Source organism: Aegilops tauschii, chromosome 1 (genome assembly GCF_002575655.3).
Source record: "Aegilops tauschii subsp. strangulata cultivar AL8/78 chromosome 1, Aet v6.0, whole genome shotgun sequence".
NCBI lineage: Eukaryota > Viridiplantae > Streptophyta > Magnoliopsida > Poales > Poaceae > Aegilops > Aegilops tauschii.
This window is the reverse complement of record NC_053035.3, coordinates 319364817-319373172: the sequence shown is the minus strand read 5'-3', so window position 1 is coordinate 319373172 and position 8356 is coordinate 319364817.

Sequence of the window (8356 nt, the reverse complement as noted above, 5' to 3'; positions counted from 1 at the left end):
GTTGGTGGACGGCAAGCCGTTTCTTTTTGGTACTTGTGCCATCATGAAACTTTGTAGAGAGCTTGGTTTGTTTGGAACCATCCTCTCTTTTGGGAGTTTGATATCATTTCGTGGGTTCCAATGGATATCTCATTCCTTGATGTATCTTTTATTGATATCTTCCAAGTGATGATTTCTCCATTTGGTATTCTTTTCACTTGGTATTTCCTTGTATTTTGGTATCGGTTCTTGAAAGTCTTGAGCATGCATATTAACTTCATGTAGTTTCCTTGGCATGCTTTCTCTCTTTTACCCAATATATAGGGAAAACTCCACCAAGTCTCAAATTGGATGAGATGTGCATGAATTTCATTTCCATATCTATATGCACATAATTATGTGGAGTTTGTCCTATGTATTGTTGGTGTTTCTAACTCTTTGGTCACAATGAGTTTGGGTACCATTTTGTTTGTGTTGTTGTTCTAGGAACAATTGGAGATGCATTGGATGCTCGGCTCACTCACAAGGAAGGTGTTGTCACCATGTGCTTTTTGGAGTCAAGCTAGGATGATCAATGAACTACTTTGTACCTTCAATTGGTATCTACTACATCCTTCCAATGTTAACTCGGTAACAAGTATCTTCATATACTTCATGCACACATTTCTTGTATCAACCTTGTGTAGGTTGCATCATGGCATGTTATTCATTCTCTCTTGTGATACTTGTTTCCTTTCTCAAAGCATCCCGACAATGATCTCTTGTTGCTAGTTGTGATGTCTTTGATGATTGTGTGGTAGGAATTCATTTATGTACAATAAGACCATATCTAGCCATGTGCTATGCTTCCAAGCAAATATCTTATTGGTATATCTATGACTTCCTTTTGGATATCTTGTTCCTTCGTGTTGTAACTATTTCGGGTGTACATCCTTCTTTGTAGATATATATCATCATGATCTCGTCTACCTAGAACCTTATACACTTGAGGGAAATTACATCTCTAGATGATATCCTTTCTTTCACGTCCACCTTGTCTTTCTTGTTATTTCTTTGGTGGCTCCGTGAAAGCTTTTGCCTTGAGTGCATGTCTTATCTCGTTGCATCTTGATGCACTCCTGTGTGGTGAAGATTATTTTCCTCATGCTTATCTCTACGAGGCTTTTGCCATCTTAATTGGTATCCCTCGTCTTGATGAGGCTTTCATCTTTTATCTTCACCATGGGTTGTCACAAGTGTTGGTTATTTATTTTGCATTTTTAGTATGCTTGTGAACCCTTTTGCTAGTTTGGTGTGTGTGGGGAGGACATGTCATGCACCTTGTATCTCCACTATCCAAGACTATGTTGATGCTTAATGCTCATTCGTACATTAGTCTTCTCAAGTGCTTTGCCATGACTCACACACATCATTTTGGTTGAGCCTACTCTTAAGTTGCCTCTTTTATATGTTGCTCAACCATTTGTTTGTTGCAAGTGCTAGGCTTTGTTTCCTACATGCTCACTTGCACTTGTTGTGAGTTTCGATTGATTTTCGGGGAGTGATGATCCGATTTTGTGCACTTGGTATCCTAATGCAAATATTGTAAGGAGTGCACAAATCATGGAGAGCTTCACTAGTGTCTTTAGAACACTATGCTGCTATCTTGCACTTGTCGTGAGGTTCTATTGATCTTGGGGAAGTGACGATCCTATTTTGTCCTCGTTGTATCCAATTACAAAACTAAATTGTGCCCAAATCATGGGGAGCTTCTCTAGTTTCTCTAGAACACTCCTTTGCTCATATCATAATTTATTTCATTCATGTGGCATGTAGGATCATTGGTCTAGTTGGCTCAATTGATATCCGTTGATTGCTTGCTTCAATTGGTATCTTTTGATTGCGTGGTTGCTTGTTTCTCTCTTTGTTATGTCTTTGTGGCATATCAATCTTGTGCAATCTTTGGGCCTCAATATAGTTTGTCTTCCTCCATGTATTTACCGTTGGACATGTGTATTGCATTCCACTCTCTTGTTGAGAAATACACAATTTATGGAGGAACACTTTTTATATTGGCCTTCTAAGCTTTTCGCCCATTTTGGCAATCGATGCCAATGGGGGAGAAGTTTCAGAGAGTTTTGTGGAGAAGTCTTCAGAGTTTTCTCCTTACTTTGGTTTTGTTCCTAAGCATTTGCATCTCATACGCATGCATTATTGGTTGTTGCATTACATGGTGATGCATAATTCCTTATATAAACTCTCTTGAAAGTGATTGTCATCAATTACCAAAATGGGGGAGATTGAAAGAACATGCGGTGCCCCCATGTTTGGTTTTGGTAATTGATGACAATCTCTATGGACTAATGGTTGCCTTGAGTTATATTTGAAGGATTTGTCCATGGGCATTTCTTGAAGTTCATGTGTTGGTTTCAAGGAGTTTATGTGGTGACCAAGGTGTTATTAAGGAATTATCCAAAGATTGGTCATGTGAGAGTTGAGCTTATTGCAAGCATGTCTTGGAGAAGAAGATTGTGTGATCATTCATGTATATCTTCAAGACATCATCCAAATGAAGAGAGTTGAAAAGATTCATGGTTGGTCAAGACTAAGTCAAGAGTGAATCGACTTGATCAACTCACAAAGCGTAGAAGATGTACCGAGAGGGATCAAGCGATCCCATGGTGTGGTGAGCATTGGCAATTACGCTTTGTGTACTAACCCATGATCTTCGTGAGAGTTCTTTGTGGGGTTAGGTTGTGGTGTGCAAGTTCAAGTGAAGCATCATGAAGAGATCAAATGCTTGAAGCTTGCCGTCCATTGTGGTGACAATGGACTTGTGAAGATGTTGCGGTGTGCAAGTTCAAGTGAAGCATCATGAAGAGATCAAATGCTTGAAGCTTGCCGTCCATTGTGGTGACAATGGACTTGTGAAGATGTGCGGAAGAGTGGCTCACCCATAGTGGAGCATGGGGGAGCAATCAACTAGTCTTCATCGAGCCAACGCAACCAAGAAAGGTGGTCCAACTTGAGGGAGTCAAGATCGTCATCATCTAGCTCAAGTGGACCATGTGCAAGGCAAAGGTTTGCTCTTGATAGGTTTTCTATTTTACCGGTCTCATGATGGTAGGTGGGAGACCGGGTTATAGGATGATTGCCGTACTATCAAGGGGGGCTCTCGATGAGTAGCTTGATCGTATCGTTCATAGAGAGCTCAAACCATTGCATCCTTGCATCATCTTTATTGGTTCTTGTTTGGTTCTTCTCTTTGTGAGTTTTGGAGCTTATGGTCATCTTGATGACAAGCTCGAGTTCATCGAAAACGGAGTTCACTCGCATCTTCTATGATGTTTTCGATGTTGGAGGTTATGCCGGTTCTTCTCGGTTGGAGGTTTCACTCCTCTATTTGTTGTCATACCTCCCCTGTTTTGATGCTACTCGTCTTCCTCTATCCAACAAGCTTGAGTTTGCTCAATTCGGAGCTCATATGCAGAAGTTATGGCAGTTTTGGTTTCCTAGCGGCAGTACCGCGGGCCGGAGCGGTAGTACCGCTTGGGTGCTACAAGCGGTAGTACCGCTCCAGAGCGGTAGTACCGCTGGTAGCCCCAGCCGTAGTACCGCTGCGGTCTCGTGCTAGTACCGCCTCAATTCGAGGGGTCTTTTTTCATGTCGGGTTTTACGGTACTGGCCACGGCAGTGGGGGCCGTTGTACCGCTCGTATGCGGTAGTACCGCCCTGCCACCGCGGTAGTACCGCTCTGGGCCCAGCGGCAGTACCGCGAGGGGGAGCGGTAGTACCGCTTATAGGGGCAAGCGGTAGTACCGCTGGCCAAGCGGTAGTACCGCTCTCTGCGGGGCTGAAGTGGGGGTAACGGTTGGATTGTTCCCCCCACTATATAAGGAGGTCTTCTTCCCCAATGAACCTTATCCTTTGAGCTCGTATTCTTGTTGGAAATATGCCCTAGAGGCAATAATAAATGGTTATTATTATATTTCTTTGTTCATGATAATTGTCTATTATTCATGCTATAATTGTATTGTCCGGAAATCGTAATACATGTGTGAATACATAGACCACAAAGTGTCCCTAGTAAGCCTCTAGTTGACTAGCTCGTTGATCAACAGATAGTCATGGTTTCCTGGCTATGGACATTGGATGTCATTGATAACGGGATCACATCATTAGGAGAATGATGTGATGGACAAGACCCAATTCTAAGCATAGCATAAAAGATCGTGTAGTTTCGTTTGCTAGAGCTTTTCCAATGTCAAGTATCTTTTTCTTAGACCATGAGATCGTGCAACTCCCGGATACCGTAGGAGTGCTTTGGGTGTGCCAAACGTCACAACGTAACTGGGTGACTATAAAGGTGCACTACGGGTATCTCCGAAAGTGTCTATTGGGTTGGCACGGATCGAGACTGGGATTTGTCACTCCGTGTGACGGAGAGGTATCTCTGGGCCCACTCGGTAATGCATCATCATAATGAGCTCAATGTGACTAAGGCGTTAGTCACGGGATCATGCATTGCGGTACGAGTAAAGAGACTTGCCGGTAACGAGATTGAACAAGGTATTGGGATACCGACGATCGAATCTCGGGCAAGTAACATACCGTTTGACAAAGGGAATTGCATACGGGATTGACTGAATCCTCGACATCGTGGTTCATCCGATGAGATCATCGTGAAACATGTGGGAGCCAACATGGGTATCCAGATCCCGCTGTTGGTTATTGACCGGAGAGGCGTCTCGGTCATGTCTGCATGTCTCCCGAACCCGCAGGGTCTACACACTTAAGGTCCGGTGACGCTAGGGTTGTAGAGATATATGTATGCGGAAACCCGAAAGTTGTTCGGAGTCCCGGATGAGATCCCGGACGTCACGAGAGGTTCCGGAATGGTCCGGAGGTGAAGAATTATATATAGGAAGTCCAGTTTCGGCCACCGGGAAAGTTTCGGGGGTTACCGGTATTGTACCGGGACCACCGGAAGGGTCCCGGGGGTCCACCGGGTGGGGCCACCTATCCCGGAGGGCCCCGTGGGCTGAAAGTGGAAGGGAACCAGCCCTTAGTGGGCTGGGGCGCCCCCCTTGGGCCTCCCCCCATGCGCCTAGGGTTGGGAACCCTAGGGGGGAGTTCCCCCTTGCCTTGGGGGGCAAGGCAACCCCTTCCCCCCTTGTGGCCGCCGCCCCCCCTTGAGATCTCATCTCTTGGGGCCGGCGCCCCCCAGGGGGCCTATATAAAGGGGGGGAGGGAGGGCAGCACACAACAGCCTTGGGCGCCTCCCTCCTCCCCTGCAACACCTCTCTCTCTCTCTCTCGCAGAAGCTTGGCAAAGCCCTGCCGAGACCCGCTACATCTACCACCACGCCGTCGTGCTGCTAGATCTCCATCAACCTCTCCTTCCCCCTTGCTGGATCAAGAAGGAGGAGACATCGCTGCACCGTACGTGTGTTGAACGCGGAGGTGCCGTCCTTTCGGCACTCGGTCATCGGTGATTTGGATCACGGCGAGTACGACTCCGTCATCCACGTTCATTGGAACGCTTCCGCTCGCGATCTACAAGGGTATGTAGATGCACTCCTTTCCCCTCGTTGCTAGTATACTCCATAGATGCATCTTGGTGAGCGTAGGAAAATTTTAAATTATGCTACGATTCCCAACAGTGGCATCATGAGCCAGGCCTATGCGTAGTTACTATGCACGAGTAGAACACAAAGCAGTTGTGGGCGTTGAGTTTGCCAATTCTTCTTGCCGCTACTAGTCGTTTCTTGTTTCAGCGGCATTGTAGGATGAAGCGGCCCGGACCGACCTTACACGTACGCTTACGTGAGACAGGTTCCACCGATTGACATGCACTAGTTGCATAAGGTGGCTAGCGGGTGTCTGTCTCTCCTACTTTAGTCGGAACGGATTCGATGAAAAGGGTCCTTATGAAGGGTAAATAGAAATTGGCAAATCACGTTGTGGTCATACGTAGGTAAGAAAACGTTCTTGCTAGAAACCTACAAACCACGTAAAAACTTGCAACAACAATTAGAGGACGTCTAACTTGTTTTTGCAGCAAGTGCTATGTGATGTGATATGGCCAGAAGATGTGATGAATGATATATGTGATGTATGAAATTGATCATATTCTTGTAATAGGAATCACGACTTGCATGTCGATGAGTATGACAACCGGCAGGAGCCATAGGAGTTGTCTTTATTATTTTGCATGACCTGCGTGTCATTGAATAACGCCATGTAAATTACTTTACTTTGTTGCTAAACGCGTTAGCCATAGAAGTAGAAGTAATCGTTGGTGTGACGACTTCATGAAGACACAATGATGGAGATCATGATGATGGAGATCATGGTGTCATGCCGGTGACAAAGATGATCATGGTGCCCCGAAGATGGAGATCAAAGGAGCATGATGATATTGGCCATATCATGTCACTATTTGATTGCATGTGATGTTTATCATGTTTTTGCATCTTATTTGCTTAGAACGACGGTAGTAAGTAAGATGATCCCTTATAATAATTTCAAGAAAGTGTTCACCCTAACTGTGCACCGTTGCGAAGGTTCGTTGTTTCGAAGCACCACGTGATGAGCGGGTGTGATAGATTCTAACGTTCGAATACAACGGGTGTTGACGAGCCTAGCATGTACAGACATGGCCTCGGAACACACGCAATACACTTAGGTTGACTTGACGAGCCTAGCATGTATAGACATGGCCTCGGAACACGGAGGACCGAAAGGTCGAGCATGAGTCGTATAGAAGATACGATCAACATGGAGATGTTCACCGATCTTGACTAGTCCGTCTCACGTGATGATCGGACACGGCCTAGTTGAATTCGGATCATGTTTCACTTAGATGACTAGAGGGATGTCTATCTGAGTGGGAGTTCATTAAATAATTCGATTATATGAACTTAATTATCATGAACTTAGTCTAAAATCTTTACACTATGTATTGTAGATCAAATGGCCAACGTTGTCCTCAATTTCAACGCGTTCCCAGAGAAAACCAAGCTGAAAGATGATGGCAGCAACTATACGGACTGGGTCCGGAACCTGAGGCTCATCCTCATAGTAGCCAAGAAAGATTATGTCTTAGAAGCACCGCTAGGTGAAGCACCAATCCCAGAGAACCAAGACGTTATGAACGCTTGGCAGCAGCGTGCTGATGATTACTCCCTCGTTCAGTGCGGCATGCTTTACAGCTTAGAACCGGGTCTCCAAAAGCGTTTTGAGAAACATGGAGCATATGAGATGTTCGAGGAGCTGAAACTGGTTTTTCAAGCTCATGCCCGGGTCGAGAGATATGAAGTCTCCGACAAGTTCTTCAGCTGTAAAATGGAGGAGAACAGTTCTGTTAGTGAGCACATACTCAGAATGTCTGGGTTGCACAACCGCTTGTCTCAGCTGGGAGTTAATCTCCCGGATGAAGCGGTCATTGACAGAATCCTCCAGTCGCTTCCACCAAGCTACAAGAGCTTTGTGATGAACTACAATATGCAGGGGATGGAAAAGACCATTCCCGAGGTATATTCAATGCTGAAATCAGCGGAAGGGGAGATCAGAAAAGAACATCAAGTGTTGATGGTGAATAAAACCACTAAGTTCAAGAAGGGCAAGGGTAAGAAGAACTTCAAGAAGGACGGCAAGGGAGTTGCCGCGCCCGGTAAACCAGTTACTGGGAAGAAGTCAAAGAATGGACCCAAGCCCGAGACTGAGTGCTTTTATTGCAAGGGAAGTGGTCACTGGAAGCGGAACTGCCCCAAATACTTAGCGGACAAGAAGAAGGCCGGCAACACCCAAGGTATATGTGATATACAAGTAATTGATGTGTACCTTACCAGTACTCGTAGTAGCTCCTGGGTATTTGATACCGGTGCGGTTGCTCATATTTGTAACTCAAAGCAGGAACTACGGAATAAACGGAGACTGGCAAAGGACGAGGTGACGATGCGCGTTGGGAATGGTTCCAAGGTCGATGTGATCGCCGTTGGCACGCTACCTCTGCATCTACCCACGGGATTAGTTTTAAACCTCAATAATTGTTATTTAGTGCCAGCTTTGAGCATGAACATTGTATCTGGATCTCGTTTAATTCGAGATGGCTACTCATTTAAATCTGAGAATAATGGCTGTTCTATTTATTTGAGAGATATGTTTTATGGTCATGCCCCGCTGGTCAATGGTTTATTTTTGATGAATCTCGAACGTGATGTTACACATGTTCATAGTGTGAATACCAAAAGATGTAAAGTTGATAACGATAGTCCCACATACTTGTGGCACTGCCGCCTTGGTCACATTGGTGTCAAGCGCATGAAGAAGCTCCATGCAGATGGACTTTTGGAGTCTCTTGATTACGAATCATTTGACACGTGCGAACCATGCCT